Below are 23,893 nucleotides of genomic sequence, written 5' to 3'. Positions count from 1 at the left end.
TCTCCATATGAACAACTTTTAGCAGCAGTAGTAAACATTTTCTTCTTCTGTAAGGTAACATTACCACGTAACTTAATGTTCAACATTTCCCAGCTTGTTCTATTCAGTCTGTTAATGTAATATTACAACTGTAACAGTGTTATTGTAACCTGAAATCATATCTTTCTATATACCATACTTAGAAAAGTGACTGTACCGTACGTCAGGTATTTCCAAACATAAACAAATGCTGTATACATATAAAGTAGACCAAAATAAATTCTTCAGGCATTTCACTTGACCTTACTTCATAAGAATAACTGAAAATGTGACCTATATCAATTCAAAATGTAGCAACTGAAATTCACATTACTGTCACTTAATCAACTTCACATTTGTTTTGCTTTAGGCTTGGAGCTATTTCAACACATAGTCCATACTTGCCAACATTGGGTTGTGAAAAATAGGGAGATTTTTTTCATCGGTGTATCGGCCCAAGGAACAAGGTTCCTTCGCCAGGTGTGCGTATAAATTGTCATAATTTCTTGCCTTGTATTTTAAACCTGATGAAGGAACCTTGTTCTGAAAATGTTGTTTCTTTGATATTCAATACATGATTCTGTTTACCATTGAGGACAATGAAAAAATGAGCAGTTTTAATTGTTGAAATGAGTACCAGAAGGCTAAATAATAAGGCGGTTACACTGCAATGCATTTAGAACGCAGTATTTATTGCACATCAAATTAAAAATAGATACACCTTCCCTCCTCAAAATCTCAAAAGTACTGAAAAAGAATGTGTACAGAAATACAATATTGTACACAATGTGCAAAAGAGTTGCCTTACAAACAACACTAACTGGACACTGAATTGTGTGCATCTTAGTGAGTGTGTGAATGTCCAAGCCTTAATCCTTGTTCCCTTTGTCACTCAAGGACTTGTTGTACTCGTAGGTGGCATGCTTGGCAGCGGCGAGAACCTTCTTCGAGGGATCATACTTGTAGCCAGGGGTGGTATGGTTGATCTTGCAGGACATGAGGGCACAAAGAGTAGAGTTATCCATGTTCATTCTATTTTCAGTCAGAATTTTTCTGACCATACTGAAGGACCTCTCTGAGCTAGCATTACTATGAGGGATGCAGAGCATAGCCTTCATCAGAGATGCCAGACCTGTGAACCTCTCATATTTCCCTAACAGACCCCAGAACCTGTCGACTCTCTCTTCCTGTGGAAGCTCCTTGCTATCTGCCACTTGGTAGTCCACCAACTCTTCCCTCAGCTTATCTGCATCTCCTGACAGGCCTAGTTGAGGAAACAGGACCACTAGCCTTTCCACTGAAAATTAAAAAAGTGGAATGATGCTTGACTTCATGACCTCTCTTCCTATCTTCACTTAACTATCAAAACCAAGCATAATCCTACCTGTGTCTGGAGTGATGTCGAGCCGATAGGTTGGGTCCAGCGTCCTGAGGTCGTTGAGCATTTGGTTCTCAATGGGGAAGGACTTCAGCATCTTTCCAATAGATGCTTCATAGAAGGCTCTCACTGCCCTAAAAGTTGAAATAAGATGTGCAATACTGATGATTATTTTAGGGGACACCTACAGCTTTCATTAATAGTATATTACTATTAAAAATAATTTGAGTTCATAATATCAAATGAGAAGCAGTAGTGTACTCACTGAAAGAATCTCCTCTCCGTTGTGGGTGTAAGGTCTTCATTTCTGATGAATTCCTTTGTCGCTGTTCCGATGAAAAGGTCTTCATCAGCAAGCTGGTTTTCCTTTCCATACTGGATTTCCTTCAGTGGGATGTCCATGATTGCCCTTGCTGGAACAAGGTATCCGAGGAATCGCTTGACCAGCTTGCACATCTCTCTTTCTAGTTTGTGAATCATGACCTGGTCTGACTGTGGGGAAATAGAAGAAAAATCATGTAAATAAAAGGCATAGGAAATACATACTGTATATCATGTTTTCATTATTATATCATATCCATAAGCTACCCACCTGAAAGGATGTGTTGAAGTCTGCTAAGGGCTTTAGAGCCACACTCAGGAAAAAGAAGTACGCTTTCATCTCAGGGTCACGGAGATGTCCTGCCAGGGCACGGATTTTGGCGTTCCTCTCCACCTCATCATGGCTCTCAAAGTAGGCTTGTAGAGCTGCCCACTGGTTGAGCACTCGCTGAATGCAGGTGAGGAGGCTGAGCCACCTGGTGGAGCAGTACCTCAGGAGCTTGAGGGAGTCAGAGTCGGTGAAGTGCACAAATTCTTTATACAACTCACACCTCTTTGCGCTGAAGGAAAGAGATAGTAAAATATTAAATTGGTAAGGTTTGTAATATTCATAGCAAGGAACAAAATGGTATAAGGTCAGTGGTGGGAGAAGTATTGAAATCATTTACTTAAGTAAAAGTACCCTATACAATGTGTGGAAATAAATAATACTCAATATATTTACCTCTTGTCAAAGTGGTAGTATATACCGACTAAGAAGTCCTCCACTGGAAGAGGTATGGCCTTGACGCCACAACCCGTGGCAAGCTGCACCAGGTGGCATATGCAGCCCAAGTCTTGGACATGTGGTTGGCTGCTCCGAAGTCTGGTGATCACTGAATTGTGTCTGCCCTTCATTACGCTGGCATTGTCGGAGTTAAAGGCTATGAGCCCCTCCCAAGGAATGTTCCTTTCCCTAACAAAAACATTTCATGAAAGAATTGAAATATACATACATGATAAATGAAATGCATTAATATAGTGCTTTTCTACTCTGAAGAGTAATCCTACCGGTAATTAAAGCATGGTAATGTTATGCTTTCACACAAAGCTCACCTCAAAGTGGATGCTAGCTTCTCATACAGGTTCTCAGCATTCCCCATGTTGCAAACTGGCATGTCTAAGAACCTGGTGGCCACCTGCATTTTTGGAATTGGAATATTTTTTTAAGTGTCATCATGCACCACAAATAGGATGTCCAGCCCTTATGGGCTTACAAGACACAATAATCATGAACATAAACTAAAAATATAATCAAAATCAGACATTCAACTCAACAGACATTCCAGTACCTGCATCTCAGCCTCACAGTAGACCCTGGCCAGTATCACGAATCCCTTGTCTTGCTTTATGTTGTTGGACTCATCACAAAGAAGAGCAAATGGTTTAGTCTGGCATGTCTTGGTGACTTGGTCATCCAGCTCCAAGGTGATGGCTCCTGCAAAGTTACAAAATGATTTTTCAATTCACTATTAATTGAGATGATATGGTTCAAATTGCCTCAATTTGGCATGTATATTCTCCATCCAGCAATATAGTAAGCCTACCCCACAAATAAGCGTAATTAAAAAGAAATAGTTACTATTATGGAGAGAGTAATGAGAAGGGAAAGAGCACAGCTTTATTTCGTTGGTTGCTCACCTTATTGCTTTTGTTTACATATAATATAACTTGCTGGTAGCTTATCACTAAGCCAGCTAGCCATGTTGCTGGTAGCTAGCCAGCCAGCAATAGAATATTAGCAAAACTACACCAGCATCTCAAGTCAAGGTAAAACGTTTTTCCTTTGCCTTGTTTCAAAAACCGCTTTGTGAAACATACATTAAAAGAAATAGCTAATCATGTTTCTTACCTTTGATAATCTGTGTTGTTTTTGTTCTCCCAGAGGAGTACTTCTTGGCGATGACTGAATCAGGAAACATGGCAGCAACACTTTTGCTGAACTCATCGCTGAATGCCATTGGCAAGTTGTTTTTTGCAATCAGCCTGGCCATTTTACATTCTGCCTTGGTCACTAGATCAGCCTCCGTCTGTCCTCTAATGAAGAATGAGTCCATCTTTGGCATTCCCCTCTGTCCTTCTATGGCTACTTTATGTTTAGCAGTGCTAGCATGCTTCATCAAATCATTTTTCCCGCCGTGCTCCACATTAAAATCAACATGACAAGCCTTACAAAACGCATGGTGGGTACTACACCGGCTGGCTCTAACCCAGGGGAAGGTCTCGGTCCACGCTGTGTTAAATCTGGACGCATATTTCTTTTTTTCTTTTTCAGTTTTTCGTTTCTTTGGCGGAGTGTCAGGTGTCAGTCTTTCTCTGACTCTATCCATCTCTGTCAACTACCAGCCAGTGACTTCTTCTTCTTCTTATTTTCCGGCAGTATCAACGCTACTTGGCGTATCACTGCCTCCAGCGAGTGACTGAGTCACGTCACCGGCTTGCCTCATACGCGCATGCAGGCCAGGGTTGCCAGATACTGCGACAAATCCCCCACAATGTTACTTGTTTCCTTCACTGTAAAATCGGGAGATTAACGGGAGAAATTACTGACCGGGAGCATCACGGGAGATAGGGTTAAAAATCGGGAGTCTCCCGCGTGAATCGGGAGAGTTGGCAAGTATGATAGTCTTTGGTCCAGGCTGGTTTCTGTCTCTCTCTCTGAGCAGTTTGTCTTGTTATGGTCTCAGCTGGACTGGTGGTCTGTACTGTACCAGCTCTCTGTTCCTCCTCTTTGCTCTTTGGGCAGAGAGAAAGGCGTGCTGCATTCCACCTTTTACCGTTGCTCAGGATGAAGGTGCTCAATCCTGTCTGTTGCTCCACAGACATGGGATCAGTGTACTGTCTCTCTCCTTTTCCAACATGAAAAGGCTTGCGTACCCGGACGTTATCACCGACTGTGACCTTGGGAGGTTTCGCACCTCGTTTCATGTCCGTGTAGCGTTTGCTCTTTTCCTGCTGTAGGGCAACTCTGGCTGCAATGTGACCATATTTTTCTCTGTGTTCAGGGTTTAGCAGAACATTTAATTTTGTCCACATCGGTCGTCCTCTCAGAAGCTGGAAAGGGGATTCACCAGTTGTCGCATGAGCTGTTGCTCTGTAGCTGTGTAGCATTTCAGTGACTGCTGGTTTCCATGGGCGTTGGGCTGCTTGAGCTTCTGAATACAGTCCTTGAGCACTCTGTTAAAGCGCTCGACACCTCCGTTAGCTTGAGGATGGTAAACACTTGTTCTGATGTGTTTGATGCCCCTCTCTGTGAGAAACTCAGCAAAGGCAGAGGACGTAAACTGTGGGCCATTATCAGTTGTAATGGCACAGGGATTTCCCTCACGTGCAAAGATGGAAGACAGGAATGTTATGATTGTGTCTGTAGTTGCAGATGAAGTAAAGGCAACTTCCGGCCATTTACTGAAATAGTCAATGAGAGTAATGGCAAATCTGCAGTCATAAGTCCCACGTTCAAACGGGCCGACAATGTCCACAGCCACATGCTGAAAAGGGCCCCCTGGAAATTCAACAGGCTGCATTGGGGCAGGAGGAGTTTTGGCTGTTTTGTCACATGACTGACAGATCGTACAGGATGACAGAACTGTGTGAACTAGGTCGTCCATGTGTGGCCACCAGTAAAGGTCTCTGAGGCGTTGTTTCGTGCGGACCACGCCCTGGTGCCCTTCGTGTGCCAGTTGTACTATCCTCTGTCGAAGAGACTTACGCACTACCAGGCGAGTTCCACGGAAGATCAGTGGTGCCTCAACAGCAAGTTCATATCGCATTAGGAAGTACAGCTGCACATCACTTGGAAGAGACTTTTTCGTCTTAGGCCATCCTGACTGAATGACCTGTCTCAGCTTTGTAAGTTCAGGGCAGTCCTCACATTCAGCTTTGAAATCTGCAAGTGGCAGGGCTGACAGGAGAGGAGAAATCTCAGCAATCTCCGCGAATAACTCTTGCTCAGCTTCCGCAGCAATGTTGGAGTTGGCGAGGGGAACACGTGAAAGAAAGTCTGCCATAACATTCTGTGAACCTGGGCGGTACTGCACATCGTACTGAAAACACATCAGTCTCGCTGACCATCTGGCGATCCTCATGCCAGCTCTGTTCATGCCTTTGGTGTTGAGAAGGGTGGTAAGAGCTTGATGGTCGGTTCTAAGTGTGAATCTGTGCCCCCACACATATGTACGCCAACGTTCCACAGCCCATACACAGGCTAGGGCCTCTTTTTCTGTTGTGGAGTACTTCCTCTCGGCAGCTGAAAGTGTACGGGAAGCAAAGGCAACAATGTGTTCAGCATTGTCTGAATGCAGCTGCGTCAGGACAGCTCCTAACCCGTAGTCTGAGGCATCTGTCGTAATGAAGGTCGGAAGCTTTGGGTTATAGATGGCAAGCGCTGGACTCTCAAGTTTTCAGCTTAGCGAAGCTTTCATCTGCTGCCGTGTCCCATTGAAGTTCAGCCTGAGCATTTGGTCTGAGCAGCTGTCGTAGTGGCTCAACCAGTGTTGCATAGTTCGAAAGAAACTTGCTGAACCAGGAAGTCAAGCCGAGGAAAGAGCGTAGTGCTGCCATGTCTTTTGGAGCAGGAGCTTCAGCGATGGCAGTCAGATGATCTGGGCTCGGGCGCAGACCCTCCTTTGAAATGACATGTCCAAGGAATGGAATGCAGGTCTGACCAAACGAGCTTTTGTTGAAGTTGATCTGAAGGCCAGTATCTCTCAGTCGCTGCAGAACAGCTTGTAGATGTTGATCATGCATCTCTTTTGAGTCACCATAAATTATGATGTCATCCAAGTAGTTCTGAACTCCTGGCAAATCCTTCAGGATGGTCTGCATCATTTTCTGAAATGCAGACGGTGCTGAAGCCAGGCCAAAAGATACTCGTGTAAATCTGAAGACACCATCATGTGTTATGAATGCCGTGAGATTTCGGCTGTCAGGGTGCAAAGGCAGTTGCTGGTAAGCAGAACTCAGGTCGATTTGGCTGTAGTGTGTAGCACCTGCCAGTTCTGTAAATATGTCCTCCATATGAGGGAGAGGATAACAGTCCATGATGACACTCTTATTGGGCTCACACAGGTCAACACACAGTCGCAGCCCTCCCCCACGTTTCCGTGCCACGACCAGGGGACTCACCCACTCAGACGCATCCACACGTTCTATGAAGCCAGCTTGAAGTAGGCGGTTGAGCTCTGCTGACACCTCCTTACGTATTCTCAGTGGTAGGCGTCTCAACTTTTGACGTACTGGATGCACTGTGTTGTTAACTTGTACTTTATGAATGAACCCTTTGACACATCCAAGCTGATGCGGTGGAGCTAACTCAACCATCTGCACTGTGGATTTTTGGATGTCATTAGCAGGTAAGTTTGAATCAGTTTCCTTGCTGTAGTTCACCTTGCCTCCAACAATGTTGACATTGAGCGCTTTAATCAGGTCCAGGCCCAGCAGAGGTGATCCAGCTTTAACAATGTGGAAGGAGGCTGGGACCCTGCTGCCTTGCTCTGCTATGGCTGCTTTTGCTGGCAGGCAACCAATAACAGGTACCTCACGTCTAGCATAAGTGACCAGTTTGACTTGAGGTTCTGTCAGTGAGCAATCTGCAAAACATTGTCTGTACATTGTCTCTGGCAGAATAGACACAGATGCTCCCGTATCAACAATCAACTCCAGGACATGAGAATTTCCCTCTGGTGCTTCAACATTGACATTGCAGGTGATTTTATCATAAGTTGCTGCAGTAAGTTTAACGTTATCCATCCACAGTACAGCTAGCTCAGGGACTGCAACTTCTCTTACTTCACTTACAGTAGATTTACATATTTTGGCGAAATGCCCCTTTTTGCCACATTTATTGCAGTTTACTGAAGCAGCTGGACAGTTTTTATCATTAGCCAAGAGCTTGTTGGAGTCACATCTGAAGCACTTACGTTGCTGTTGGTTTGTGTTCCTCTTTTTATCACGGTCTGGAGCTGGGGCTTTGGCATGGCGAGCTCCTCTTTGCCCTCGGAAATGCTCCTTGGCTGCACCGACAGCTTGCACTAGCGCGGTCGGGACCGTTTTAGTTGAAGAAAGCAGTGTGGCGTTTTTAACCGCTGCCTCCACCTGGCACCTGGTGTCTGCAGGCCACAACATTAACTTTCGGTACAAAGTGTTTCTCGAGGGTGGACATGGCATCCTCATATGTCGTACCTTGGTCTGGCAAAGTGTAGAAAAGTAGTTGTCCTTCCGGACCCAGGCAATGAAGTAACACTGCACGTTGCCTTGCATCCGGCCATGCGTCTCCTCTTGCATGAATGACGAGCATGTAGTCGTCGAAAATCTTCCGCCACGTCTCGAACAGTATTTGCGGCTCACCCACATGAGGAAGGAAGGGCGGTGGACTCGGTACAGAAGCGCTCATCCTCGTCGCCAATTTGTGGTGTAGGTGAGTAAAGTAGAGGAGCCAGACGAACAGTTTAGTTACTTTACTGAACTCTTAGTAGCAGGGTACATGTACATCTCGTAGCATCTCTTTTCTGAACACTCCGTACTTCTCTATCCAGTCTTAATCCACTATCACCATCTTACAGCGCCACTCACTGGCCATACAGTGTAGTGTCTCAATATTACCGTTCTTATCTGTGTCTGCAAACACAACAGGATCGATATTTTGATGGGAAGATCGATTCTAAAAAACACACGTCTAGATCGGAAGTATCGATATTTCTGGATTGATACGCACATCCCTACTATCTGTGGGAGTTGTTGATCCTGAAAGTTAAAAAGAAAGGTGATTTGTACTCGTGCTACCATGCAGCAATAAAACCAGTTCCTACCACACTATTCATCCACACTACACACACCACAGTAACCCCATGGTAACTTCTAACTTCTACCATGTGAAGAACAGGATGTTTGGTCACACCTATTATCTCAGTCAAACCCGACATTTTCGTACTGTCAGGTCATGTGACCCTACATCTCCTTAGGGTTAGGGTTACGACCTTGCAGTTGTTTACAGTGGTGCTTTTCATTCATATTCAACTGCTACTCACAAGGTCCTTCTTCTCAATCGTCTCGTAGTCTGTATCTTTGTCTGTACTCTTGAGGTCTCCTTCCATGCTTTCGTAACTCATCACAGATGTCTTTTTGAGCAATAGGAGCTCATATCTTCAAGTCCCCTACTACCGCACCAGAGCACTGCACTCCCAGAGTGCATTCATGGTTCCTAGAGTCTCAGAGAGTAGAAAAGGAGGCATACTCTCCCCTCTCTCTCCTTGTTCAAGAGCAGACTCAAGACCTTCCTTTTTGATAAAGCTTATAGTTAAGCCTTGAACAATCCCATAGTTATGTTGCCATAGGCCTAGACTGCTGGGGGGATTTCCCATGATGCACCAAACCCCTCTCCCTTCCTGTCCCTCTCAATCTCTATTCATATTCATCCCCATTTATCAATGCCTGTTACTAACTGAGCCTTTCCCTCTTCTGTACTGCTGTTCTTCCTCTTCTCTCTCCTGTCTCCTCCTGTCACTGTCTACAGGTGTTTCTGCCTCCAGCGCTGCAGAGTCTGGATCTAAGGCTGTCTTCAACTGACCCGTGATCAATCATCATTACTCGTCTCATCATCATTGTTATTTATTACTGTTACTATTATTACCACTGTAAGTACTGTAATTACTTTTTCTGTTATGTTTATTAATTTGATTACTGTCCTATTACTGTTATCAGTAGGTGATTTGTTAATTTTTAACAGGGGGGATGGCCCAATGGGAGCACCTCCCTGACACACCTATGTACACCTCCCAAAGGACAATGTTGCAGGACGCTTTAACCATAACTGACATTTCTAAGTCTACAATTTCATTTTATCCAGGTATCTTCCTTCTCTCCCTACTACAATCTTTTTAAAACTGTATTAAAGTCATGAGTAAATACACCTTTAAATTGTATGCAGTGGACTGAGTTTATTCAGGCAGGGTTTTCTCATGTTTCTCCCAATACACTACAAGCAGGGTAATTTTAAGTTACATGACCCCTTGGAATTTTTTACCATCTAAATTCCTTGAAGGACACACAGTGAACATTGTGCAAAATAGTAGAGCCCGACTGATTTATTGGTAGGCCGATTTTTCGGCCGATATTAGCCTATCGCAGATATATCGGTATCGGTGTAATATTGTCCGATATGCACCAATATGAAAACCTTATATTTAAAAACTGTAATGGAGAAAAACATGTTTGGGGTAATTTAAAATTTGTGTAATGATATAGTTTGTCTAGCAGAGTGCGCTTCAACGGGGATAAAACAGCTGGTGTCAGGAAATGTAACAGCTACCTCACTAAAAAATGACAATTACCAACATAACATAAACCACCATGTTCTGAACAGGCACACTAAAAACACTTATAAAAAGTAACTTTTAGTTTTAGAACATAAATGGCAAAGTTACTATTGATATTAAACTGTCAGAAAAAACTAATCTCTGAAAAAACTTGAACATTACTGAAGGGTCGAAGGACAGAGGGTGTCGTCTCTGTACAGATTGTAAAGCCCTCTGAGGCAAACTGTGATTTGTGAATTTGGGCTATACAAATAAAATTTGATTTGATTTGATTTGATTTGAAAATAAACATGAAATATTTGCACCCCTGATATAACCAGCAAAGGGAATGGAGTCTATGAATAAAGAACAAGTCTGTGAAAATCATTTGAGAGAACCCCAGTGGGAGCGTTTCAGAAGCTGAGCCTTTTGTCTGCCCAAATTTGTTGACTTGCTCAGATTTTGTTGATCCAGTCATTTTTCATTTTTATACAATCAGGAGTCTGCACAGGGTGTTTTATTTTGAAAATTGACCAGATGCTCTATGCCATTCCTGTGTCTCTGCCATTCCTGCCGGCGTGATCTGCTCTTTGCAGCTTGTTGCGGCTTCCGTCAAAATAGTCAAAATGCAAAGCAGCCGTGCACGGCTCGACTCCACTGTGCGCCGGAGCTGATCGCGGCCACTTGTGATTTGTAACACACTATCTGCTACTAGGGGATGGAGAGTAATGGCAGGTTAACAAGGGGGATGCTTTTTGGTAATTTTGCTAACAAGGGGGACAGCAACCCCCCTCATATCGCCTATTGACTGTTATCACTACTGTATTAGTATGATCAGTTCTGTTGTTTGTTTCTGTGTGTTCTCTCTCTCCTTCTCTTTCTCTCAAGTGAACCAGTCGAGGCAGGTAACCCTAGACCTGCTCTCTATGGAAAGTGCCCTGAGATAACTTGTGTTATGATATGGCCTTACACAAATAAAATTGAACTGAATTGAACTGAAATCACAAAATTATTTTTGGATCGATGTATTTGATATTAAGAATTGTTTTTCAACATATGAACAAACTTGAATTTAAGGGACTGGTACAGAAAACTGTACTGTTTATTCTGGTACTCACCTCTGTGTCCACAATGTTGCTGGCCATCTGGTCCCACAGCTTCCACACCTCAATCACTCAATCTTCCTGCTCTCCAAACAGGAAAACGAAACTATCTTATGGACTTACTTGATATTATGGATTTATTTCCTACAAATAACTCAACTTCACCATGTCAAGGAGTCATATACTCCAATATGTGTGTATGGTAGCCTACATCTAAAGTGCATAACCATTAACACTTTTAAAACAGAAGAGAATGGGCTATAATACATGTACTATTACATCTAGGTTCTTCTATTGCTCCAGTACAATATCTTAATCACCTTTGCAATGTTCTGGGCTTTCCTGTCTCCAGACTTCGATTCATGGGAAGGAAGTTCAACTGTGAAGATTTCATTGCCAGATTCTGTTCTGCAGCAGTTGGAAATCTTAATTCTACTGATGGTGAGGACCCAAATTCCCACTGCTATTACTATTGCTACTTGATATTTAAAAAAATATTGGCACTACATCCTTATACAATTATGAGTAATTCAGCAGTTGTTGCAATGCCATTATTGCAATATGTGCATATGTGCTTATTTTGTGCATTATTTCGATCTACTCATAACTGATATCAACCCTATAAATTATAAGGCAATAATAGTTACTTTGCGGTTACATTAAAGTTAATGTGTGCATTAGTTTTTGGTATCAGTTAGAATAACTTCTTCATAAGCAGGGGCGTAGCAAGCTTTTCAAAAGTGTGGGGGATGGATGTGGTCTTTCCAGTTCAGAGAACTTGTTCCAGATGCCTTAACATTTGCATTCCCTCCTGCTCAAATCTTTCTCCAAGCTGCATGTCAATAACATCCATAACTTTGTAGAATTCAGTCCTGTAGTAGTCAGAAGGGGACGCATATACATGTGCAGGAGCACTACCTGTGAAGCACTGAGGTGGGATACGGACAGGAGGAGAGGCAATAGGAGTGAGATGGAGTGTCTCACACATCCTTGTTGCCTCTCATTGACCCATTCACACACGTATGAATATATCTGGGAAACAGACAGGTACCAAAAACAACGTCTGTAACGTTGTCTGATGATTATAAACATTAACTACTCCTTATATGTTCAGTAAACAGGTAGGCACCAAACCCACATATGTGTTTTTCTAATGTTTTTATGAGTGTTTACAGCCATAGACATATATACATATGTTCTTCAATGTGTCTCCTTGTACATACAGCTGTATAGATATAAGTATGTATATATGTTCTTCAGTGACCTGCTCTATGTAAAAGCCAGACAGCCAATTGCAGTGTCTTATTTTTTTATTTTTGATTTGCAGGCTTTTTAAAAAAAAAAATTGTCTCCATGATTGTCATTTTTAGTAGTTAAAATCACTGGATATAAAAACGATTCATCAAAATAAGTTAAATGTAAAATGTAATGTAAACATCAGTGCTTCTTATTCCCACAGACATCACATTTACATGTCAGGATCTGGTTATTATAGACACAGATTCAATATCATCACAGTAACAGAGTTACATACATTGGCAGCTGTAAACAAATTGGCATTGGCAGCTGTAAACTAATAAAAACATTAGAAAAATGCATACGTGGGTCTGGTGCCTACCTGTTTACTAAACATATCAGGAGTAGGCTATGTAACGTTTATAATCATCAGAGAACGTTACAGACGGTGTTTTTTGTGCCTGTCTGTTTCCCAGGTATATTCGTACGTGTGTGAATGGGTCAATGAGAGGCATGAACTTATAGCGCTTTGTAGAAGGAGCTTTATAAAGTTCACTCCACTGACTTCGACATACGATTCAGCGCTCAGTGAAGCGTCTATGTATATGTATATCTATGGCTAGTTCCCGCCTCCTCAGCATGAGCTGAACGATAAATCTAACACAGCAGAGGCGGGACTTAAGGCAGAACAGCCAATCATCAGCCGGTCACACTGAAAGCCGTTGTCATGTTTGAAGCAACAAAAAAAGAAAAAGTGTGGCTGTTGAATCCTCTGACAGGGAAAAGTGTGGGTGTTAAAACACCCCCTGCCCCACTCTATCGCTGTACGTTACTGCTTATCAGTACGAGATCGGTATTCAGAGTATGTTCTTATGCACTTTTAGCATAACAGTATGAATGAAATCTGTAAAGTATTCACTTTTGTTGTCACAAAAGTCTTGAATAATGCAGTTGAGGGGACAAATGTCACTGTTTGGAGGTGCACAGAGCTGTAACTGTGGTTTCCATGCAAAGAAGGTATCAGAAGTCTCTCATACAATTATGACGTGCTGGTGTTGAATTCTGTAATATTACAATTTTTTTTCTTGTCTGTGAACCTGTAGCCTTCCAGTTCGCTCCCTGAGACGCTACAGCCAGGACCCTCGCCTGCAGGTTCACCACCACCACCACCAAAGGATTACTCCTTAGCTGGTGGTGAACCTAGAAGGCCCATTTTGACTTTGGCATCAGTAAGTAATGAGGATTTACTTTTGCTGATATTTATATTAATATTATTAATATACTCAACTATATAAAATGTACAAAGCCCTTGTCAGTTTACAAAGCCGCGGTTTGGTGGCTCTCATGGTGCCGTGTTAAAACCAAATTTAAGTTTGGCTAGGAAGCATTCATCTAAGGTAATGTAAAGAGAATGATACATAGATTGACTTTGATTTAAAAATATATATATACACTGTTATTGTTTTTATGTAGCAGTAACTATAGTGGGACTTTCATGCATTCATTTCATGTTGAAATGGTCTGGTTTTATTGACTGCTATAGAATCAGAATCAGAATTCCTTTATTGCTTTATTTATCCCGCAAATGATAGATTCATTCATTTATTCATTCATTATCATCTATGGTTATCCTATATTGTGAACTGTGCCTTTATTCCCCCAGACCTCTGATGTATCCAGCCCCATCACAAGCCCCACCAAAAGAAAGGTGGCACCACCTGGCCGCAGTCCCAAGAAGTTTCTGCAGACCGTTTCTCCTCTGTCTCTTCCTCCCTCTCCTGTTCCTGTATCAAGCCCAGCTTCTTCCATTCTGCCCTCCACTGCTACAGTTGTAAGAAGATATCATACTACACTTGAAACAGGAACTGCTCTTGAGTAGATTGTTATCATATCTATTTACCTTATTTTATTTTATTTTATTTTTCATAAAATAGGAAGTGTCATCTGCCACCTCCTCCTGTATCTCCTCTGGAACTCCCTCTGCTCCTCTCACCTCACCATTGCCTGAAAATGTGGAGATTCCACCTGTTTCAGATGCTGCTTGGCTGCCCACAAAGCTGCTGAAGACCATACCACCTCAAGATCAGAAGTGGATTTCAGCGGCCCTGTGGAAAAAACAGCGTCTGCGCACAGACCGGAAGCTGTGGTATGATCCACCAGAGCCATCTCTCATATACCATCAGGTCCCCACTCTGGAGCGCTTTTTCCACCACCGGCTTCTCTTGTGGATGCCATACCACCTGTGGAAGGTCAGGCTGTCCTGTCCTGCTTATGGCACACAGCTCACAAGCTATGGAGCTCACAAGAGAGCCCGCCACATTCTGGATGTGGACAGGTATCACCTGATGATCACAGAGACTCTCAGCTGGTTGCAAAACAACATATCTTTCCTCCAGCAAGACAATCTTGGACCAGCTGGACTTGGAGATGTTGCCTTGCTGCATCAGGCCAAGCGGGAGCAGCTGAGACAGGAAGGTGTCCCTGGCATCACTGACAGTCTGGTCCATCAGCACATCACCAAAGACGAGCTGGCACTGCACTACCGGAGGCAGACAAGAGGACAGCGGCAGACAGTAGTCATGATCGAGCAGCTCCTTAATGAACTGATGGGGGCAAAGGGCAGGGATTTTCTTGGTGTTTCTCTTCTGGACCAGGAAAGGATGCAGCACATCTGGCGAGTCCAACAGAGGCATGTTAAGTGCATACAGGACGAACCAGGTGTGCTTCTTTACACCCAGACAGGCACCACCACCAAGGCAGGCATTGTGCTGCCAAACTACAGGTGTGCCAGAGGGTCCACATCATTGGAGTCCTTTCACCTGCATGTAAACAGGTTCATTCCAGGTCAGTATGAATCATTATTCATCAGTAAGATTCTTTAACATCGCAATTCTGTTGTTTGTCATGGTTTAAGTTCAGGAAGTAGTGGAGCTATGCATAAAGCCTATTAATAATTTACAGATGACCAAACACAACAAATAAACGTATCATTGTGTTTACCTTTCTACTATCTTAAGGAACGAGTGTCAACAGCTTCAATATCCAGCTGTACCTCCTGGAAGGACTGAACAGGTGGAACCAGGACCGAGAAGCTGCATCCCTAGCAGTCAAGCCTGCCCCCCTGCTGAGTTATTCTGGAGACCTTGTTCACTGTGTTAACACCCTCAGTGTCAAGGTCTTTGGAAGGCACCTTGTCCCGTCTTTTCAGCCACCTGCTGTTTACACTGGTAAGTTTAAGCTTTTCATCCTGATGAAGCTACTTGCCATATTCACTATACAGTATATTCTTTTTAATGCATTATCCGAAAGTTAATTTTCCACCCTCTATTGTTCTCTCAACTGTCCCAGGTGAGCTTCTCGGCATAGATTACTTGTACAGCCAGATGGGAAAGGCCTTGCAGGATGTACATCCTGACTCAGAGGAAACTGAGGCACTGCTTGAAGATGTAGGCACTGAGGAGGAGCTGGAAGGTGAGGGTTTTGAAGAAAGTGGGTTACACCCCACTGTAGAGCTGCTGGACGTGTCTGATCCAGCCCCTGTCACCACCAGCTCAGCTCACACTCCAACTCCCACCTAGGGGTGGGCGATATGATGATATTAGATTGTGAAGGATTAGAATGTGAAGACGATCTGCCAAAGTGCAGAGATCGTAGGGATCGTCTAGGGCACATTCTATAAATTGTAGTTCTATGCTGATGCACCGACGCACCAAACGTATAACGTCGTCAACCTGACCGACCAATCATAGCAAATTACGGGCAGTGACGCGCTTTCTTACCCGTGTCCTTGTTTATGTGTGTAGCGGTAGCCACATGGAGAGTCATGTCTGAAAGCCAGACGGAGGAGTTGGTCGCTTTTTAAAAAACAAAACAAAACAGCGTTTCACCATCTCTCATCTCTGCCGCCTCTCTCGGGTGCGGACACACGGACACACACTAACGGACACACACAGGTCGAAGAATAGAAGTTTTGGGCTATTTTTATGGGGGTAAAATGTCGCCATCTTTTGGTGAATTTAATTCATAACAGTATAAGATTAGATAAAATAAGATAAATTAAGATAATCCTTCATTTGACCCACAATGGAGAAATTCAAAGTGTTGCAGCAGCAAAGAGCAGTGTAGGAATATAGAACCTAAGTACTAAATGTAAAAATAAGTATCTAAAAATATTTAAATATAGAAATATCATCGAACCAAATCATAATGATTATAATTAGTTGTAGTCGTATTTGCATTAATTGCATTTTAATCTTTGTGAGGAGGCTAGTCCCATTACAGTTGCCTTTGCTGAGCAAGAACTGAAGCTCATCAATGGCGCAAGAAAGCTTGAGTGGCCTGGCTATCATAAGCATCAACTCAGAAGTGGCACAGCAGCTGTCATATGATGACCTCATTAATGACTTTGCATCCAGAAAATGCATACGTGTGCATCTGTAAAAGGCTTGTTCCATTGTTGAAAGAGTCATTTTGTAATGGGGAGGGGGGGCCTCAAAATAAAATTCTGCTAAGGGCCCCAATTTGGCCAGGGGCAGCCCTGAGGAGCATTCACAAAGCAACACACAGGTCTGTTACAAAGTGAAGACTCTATGTCTGAGAAGAAATGCATGGTATTTATCTGTCTCTGTGGGTGTGTTCTCACCCTGCCCTTCTGTACTTAAATTAATCACTCACACAGAAGGAAGTGATAATATTGAGTATACATTCAGTACCTTGAGTGATAGGTGGGGAGGGGAGGGGCCTAGTGAACCTGAGTGAGCGGTGTGAGAGAGGTGGAGAGGAGTGCTGCGCATAAGGACTGAGAGAGATGCTGCGCTCACACAAACTCTGTGAAGAAATACGAGTGATTTGCTGAACTCATAGAAGAGAAACTACAACAAAAATATCGATCTCATCACGCTAGTATCGATCCGATACCAATACTCACCTTGGTATCGATACTATCGATATTTGGAACGATCCTCCCACCCCTAGTGCGCACACTATTGCCTGGCGTTCATCGGGAGAGGGCTCTTTCTGGCGTGCTCCAGTTGTTTGCACCGAGCAGGGTATTTGTATGGTAGGTATGACTCCTGTTTTAGCTGTACAATCCGTCTGCCTGAGTGTCCCACCATAAGCTGTATTATAATTTTGATTCTTTCTTTTCCAGGACAGGAGCGGGTGTAGTGTGTGGCAGACTTCCCCCGGTGGTGGTTCCCCTCTCACTCCCCTGAATTTGGTGTGGCACGTGGTGGTTTGTAGTAGTTTTCTTTGGTTTGAGTTGTGTCCCCTCTGTTGTATTTGGAAGTCTGTCTCTCGTCCTCTTTAAATCTATTAGTGTAACGAATCTCTGTGATCTTCTATAGTAAGAGTGGCTATTGTATTTCCTGGGGTGCAATTCCCCAGGTGGCATTGTCTGGCAATTCTCGACTCTCCCCTCCATTTTTGGCCACGCTTATTTTTGACCTTTAAAGGAAATAGTTCACTCTAAAACAAAATTCAGTCATTATCGACTCACCCTCATGCTGATGATAAGTCTGATGTAGTTTCTTATTCCTCAAAGTTCAGCTGGAGACCCACGGGGGTACTATGCAGTTATATTTGAGTCAAAAGCAGTGAATTATTTCGTGTCACGCTCGCAGATTTCACCTGCCGCGCGCACTTGTTTGATCGTCGCGAACATATTCAGCAACAGAGTGAAGCAGAGGCAGGTGCGAGCGAGTAAAAAACAACAGCGACACACACAGCAACACTGTGCAGCTGCTTTGCGCGTGCTGGCTCGTTCCCGTTTTCGCTCTCTCTCTCCCCTGTGCTCGCTCGCGGTGGAGCTCTGCTCGCTCGAAGCAAGACTTTTGACACTTTGGTGGCGGAGACCAAGGCTGACCCCGGCCCTCCTATGATTGGTCATTTTCTGGCCTTAAAACGGAGAGAAGACGAAGAATAATAATAATAAGAAGAAGATGACGATGACGAAGAGAAGACGAAGAACATTGAACAGTAACAATCCAGAAAAACTAATAGGATAAAGGGTTCAAATTGTACGTGTCCAGTTATATAAACAACTATGAAGGTAAGTTAACACTTCACCAAACCGACTCTGATACATGCTAGCCCTTAACTAGCCAAAGTTAGCTCAGTAACAAAGCAACGTTTATTTACTATGTATAGCTAAAGTTAGCATAGTGGTAGGTTAGCGTCATTAACTGTTTTTTTTTTTGTTTGTTTGTGCAATGTATTATCCTAACCCTAATGTTAATCTCAGTTTTAAACAAGGAGGCAGGAGAGGTCACAGTTAGGGCTGAGTGCTACAGGTCCATGAGGAAAAGCCAGAAGCCTCACTGTCTGAGTGTAAGGGTAAGTCATCCTGCAGGTTCAGTTCAAGCTAAGAAACAGGTTTCTGTTTGTCAAATCAAGTTTCTGTGAGTCATGTCATTGCTGCGAATAGCGTATAAAGACTATCATTGAACTATGTCATATGGTACCCGAGGTGTCATATTCAGAAAGAATGTAAAATTAATGGCTCTCACAGAAACAAGATTGTGCTCTGAGTTCTTATAATTTCCTATAACTTCAATTAAAGATTTATCTTGTATTTTTCTTTGAAATAAGTAAAGTGAGATTACACATATCTATTTTATATGGTAAACTACAAATAAATTGTGTTTTTATGACACTTTTTCCTGTTTCACTTTTAACAATTTTTAAGTTTACTAACAGAAGTTCACTAATTTAATGTTGTCTTTCTATTATTACACTTGCAGCCAGTACATTTTGTTCTCTAAGTAACATTTGCTATTGTAAACAGATTGTGCTAAGGGAATCAAAACCAGTCGAGTTGCAGAGATGCCAGTGCACCTGTGTGGCAGGTACAGCCTTGTGCAGCCACGTGGCAGCTCTGCTGTACCAGACGGCCCGCTACTCCCAGCTGAGGCTTACATCTGTTCCCCCAGTGTTCAGCTGTACAGAGACTGAACAGAAGTGGCACAAACCAAGGACCATAGTAACCAACCTATTAATGACTTTTATCTTATGTATGGATATCGGTTCAATGTTTATTGAAATGTGTTTTTGTTTGGATGCAGGGCATTAAACCTGGTCCAGTTAATGACATGGTCATCCTGTCAGCCAGACCAAGGGAGAGGAAGCTTGTAGAAGGAATCAAATCAAATCAAATCAAATCAAATCAAATGTTATTTGTATAGCCCAAATTCACAAATCACAGTTTGCCTCAGAGGGCTTTACAATCTGTACAGAGACGACACCTTCTGTCCTTTGACCCTTGATTCGAGTGAGAAAAAATACCCTTTTAACAGGGAAAAAAAATGCGGAAGAAACCTCAGGAAGAGCCACAGAGGAGGGATCCCTCTCCCAAGACGGACAGACGTGCAATAGATGTCGCATGTACAGAGCAGATCAACGAGATCACAATGTATACAATTATAATAGATGGTTGACAGGAATGAGAAAAGAGGTATTACAGCAATAATAATGAAATGCACATGGATATGTGACTACTAGTAATAACAGTAGTAGTGTTTAACGGTAAGGATAGTGTGTAGTAATGCATTACAATAATAGTAGTGAAACGTATGTAACAGAGATATGACTAATATTAGCAACAGTAGTGGTGGATGTCAGGCAGGGCCATGGCAGTAGGCGCATCCACGATTTACGACCCGGGCGCGGCCAGGATCCATGACAGCCTGTAGGACTAGAAAGCACAAGGACTCCGGGGAAGAAGTGAAGTCAGTGACATGCAGAGATGGGGCATGTATACAGGCATAATGTATACAGATGGAGAGGAGAGGAGAAGAGAGAAGCTCAGTGTGTCATTTGTCCCCCGGACTGGGCCTATAGCAGCATAACTAAGAGCTGGTCCAAGACAGGCCTGGGCCAGCCCTAACTATAACCTATATTAAAAAGGAAGGTCTTAAGTCTACTCTTAAAGGTAGAGAGGGTGTCCGCCTCCCGGACCAAAACAGGAAGATGGTTCCACAGAAGAGGAGCTTGATAACTGAAGGCTCTGGCTCCCATTCTGCTTTTGGAGACTTTAGGAACTACAAGTAATCCTGCCTTCTGGGAGCGTAATGCTCTAGTTGGGTAATAGGGTAGTATGAGCTCCTGGAGATATGATGGTGCCTGACTATTAACAGCTTTGTAGGTGAGGAGAAGGATTTTAAACTTTATTCTTGATTTTACAGGGAGCCAGTGCAGAGAGGCCAATACAGGAGTAATATGATCTCTTTACTTAGTTCCTGTCAGTACACGTGCTGCAGCGTTCTGGACCAGCTGGAGACTCTTTAGAGACTTGTTAGGGCAGCCTGATAATAGAGAATTACAATAGTCCAGCCTGGAAGTAACAAATGCATGGACTAGCTTTTCTGCGTCTTTTTGGGACAGGATGGGCCTGATTTTTGCAATGTTACGTAGATGAAAAAATGCAGACCTTGAAATTTGTTTTATGTGGGAGTTGAAGGACATATCTTGATCAAAGGTAACTCCCAGATTACTGACGGTGGTGCTGGAGGCCAAGTTCATGCCATCCAAACTAGCTATATGATTAGACCTTATCTCTAAGGTGTTTAGGACCAAGTACTATAACTTCGGTTTTATCTGAATTTAACAGCAGAAAGATCAGGTATTTGTTACTATTGATACTACACACACACACACACACACACACACACACACAGAACACATCCACTTACATGCACACATTTACACACACAGAGAAGCACTTACCTTGCTTAAATGCACACGTAGCTACAAATAATATGTATGTACCACCACCCCCACCTTTGCACACATTTACTTACTTCCATGGACATGGACACACACACACACACACACCCTCCTTCATGCAAGCAACTCACAAGCACACACACACTGTCACATGCACAAAGTAGTTTAGTTACATATGCCTACACACATACTTTTGCACATGTATTTCTTATTTATGACATGACTTGTTTGTGTTGTTTTTTTTCACAGAAGCAACTTGTATAAAGGCGTCAACTGCACTCTGCCAGACATCTCCACCGCTGAAAGTTAAGGACGTGTATCATGGACTCACTGCTGATGAAGCTCCCATGATAATAACGATGTCTCCAGTGATGTATCTCTGGTTGAATCCAAGTTTGGTCAGGTGCAAGAGGGAAGTGTGCTGTCCTACCAGCTACCAACAAGGACAGTCCCCAGGACCCGTCCACATACAGTTGCCCCTTCTCCCCCACAGCTGCCACTCTCTGATTACAGGCTGGGACCCTCTACCTGTGCATTTGTCTGCTCGGAACATCAACACCATCATATGGCATCCCTTGAAACATCTTTGGTGACAGCACGCAAAATCTAGAACAGCACACGAGAGCAGAGTTCCTGTGCTGAGTGGCACCAAATTCAGAGAGGTCTGTCACACATTGGGGAAACCTCTGCTGAAAACCTCGCCAAAAGGCTTCTGAGACCATCCAGTCAGACTGCTGACATGCAGCGGGGGCTTGACCCATATTTTGTGAGGAGACGGGCCACAGTGTAGAGTTGGTTGAAAAAGCCGAAGGGGAATTTCAGAGTCAAAGAATTTGTGCTCCTTGACCCGGCGAATGAGGCACTCCACATGCACCCTGAGACGTGCTATGGCCTGGGTCTCCCTAACTTCACCTGCAGACGTTTGAGACCTGTAGATCTTGCAGGGTACAATGTCATCAATAAGAAAGCCTCTGTCTACCATGACAGCCATCCCAGGTTTTAGGAGGGTGAGGAGACCAGATTCTCGTGTGATCTGCTTGTCGCTGATAGACCCGGCGTACAGTGCTGTGATAAATGTCACTGCCCCATGTGGTGCAATTCCAATGAGCCCTTTCAGAGTGCAGTGGGATTTGTAGGATGAAAACACCTCACTCTGGAAAAGAGGGGAAGACGGGCACTGGCATCTCAGCTCAGTGCAGTCAAGGATGACCATAGTGTCAGGGTAGTCCTTGAAGTCTGCAGGCAGAGATTCGCGAATCTGCTCCTCAGGCATCCAGATCCTTATCGAGCCGAGTAATGTATACAGGAAGTTGCTCCATGATGTTATGATTCGGCTGACTGTGGACTGATGGACACTGTACCGGTCAGCTGCTTGGATCCAAGGGCCAGGTAGTTTAGGAACAGTAACAACTCATCAATGGGCTGCAGGGAATGAGTTGCGGCATTTGAATCAGTGAGAGTTCCTCTCTGTGCTTGTCGAACACTGACCATAGATGGCAGAGAGGGCTCAATCAAGGCCCAAAACCACATGAAGAGGTCATATTATGCAAACCTTAAAACAAAATGAAAACAGATAACAATAATAACTGTTCATAATTAACTACACACTGTAAAAAAAAAAACTGTAAAAAAAACAGTCAATGACTGGCAGCTACGGCTGCCAAACAAAAAACGTAATATTAAAGTAAAATATCCTAATTCAAATAAAGTCCAGAAACATTACTTTTACAGAAATTTTCATTAAATGCTCTGCAGAAAAATACCGTTATTTTACAGATTTTTCCTAAATTATTACAATCAAACACTTTTAATAAAGTGACAATGCTAAGAGTTCTGCAGAAAAATACTGTTATTTTACAGATTTTTCCTAAATTATTACGATCAAACACTTTTAATAAAGTGACAATGCTAAGAGTTCTGCAGAAAAATACCGTTATTTTATAGATTTTTCCTAAATTATTACAATCAAACACCTTTAATAACGTGACAATGTTAAAAGTTCTGCAGAAAAATACCATTATTCTACTGATTTTTCCTAAATTATGATCAAACACCTTTAATAATCCTTAAAAGCCACCTTAGAAAAACAGTCAAATGACTGGCAGCTACGACTGCCAAACAAAAACCCTAAATATTTTCACTGTGTCAATTAAAGTAGGGTGGGGAACTTAATTACAATGAAATACACACCACTGTTGATTCTAAAACCCTTTATTTAATGTATTGAGTTGTTAATTTACAATATCAACCAATTATTCACCAACAGTTCTTCAGAGCCCCCCAGGAGGAACTGAAAAACTAAAAATTCTATTTCTCCATATGTGTATCTTGTCTGTTAACAGTACTATCATGATGAGGTCATGATTTCACCTTTGAAACAGGTGGAGAGCTTTTGGGCTGAGGGGGCTGTGGTCTGTTGTTTTTTAGCTTGTATTTTCCAATTCAGTTTTGTTGTCTACAATATTCTCCTGACCCTTGGGGGCTCTGTATACTGTAGTTCTGAAAATATTTGTAGTATTTGTGGACAAGCATTACATTCTTGATTTAGAATTTAGAATTTAGAAGTCTAGTGTGTCATATTTAGTGGTATCACTATACAAGACAACAACTAGAAATACCCATGGATTAAAGCAAAAAAAAATCTTTTGACTGAAATGTTTTTTCAAGCTGTAGCCAAGTCATATTCCCAATTTGTAATTTGTGAAACATGTTACAGGGCATTTTACTTGACACGTACTAAAAAAATAAGATAAGATTTACAGCCTCACCCCACACCATGTTCTCTA

At 42.8% G+C, this 23,893-nt stretch overlaps 1 long non-coding RNA gene across 1 annotated transcript; it reads left to right on the top strand.

The window, feature by feature from the left end:
* Positions 1-17,631: 17,631 nt before the first annotated feature.
* Positions 17,632-19,238, top strand: LOC311253687. Its single transcript, XR_014621808.1, has 3 exons — positions 17,632-18,435; positions 18,628-18,719; positions 19,171-19,238. It is a non-coding gene; the product is annotated as an uncharacterized lncRNA (long non-coding RNA).
* The last annotated feature ends 4,655 nt before the right edge of the window (positions 19,239-23,893 follow it).

This window comes from Pagrus pagrus (assembly GCF_965226575.1).
Source record: "Pagrus pagrus genome assembly, contig: HAP1_SCAFFOLD_32, whole genome shotgun sequence".
NCBI lineage: Eukaryota > Metazoa > Chordata > Actinopteri > Spariformes > Sparidae > Pagrus > Pagrus pagrus.
This window is presented reverse-complemented; position numbering and strand designations above follow the sequence as displayed.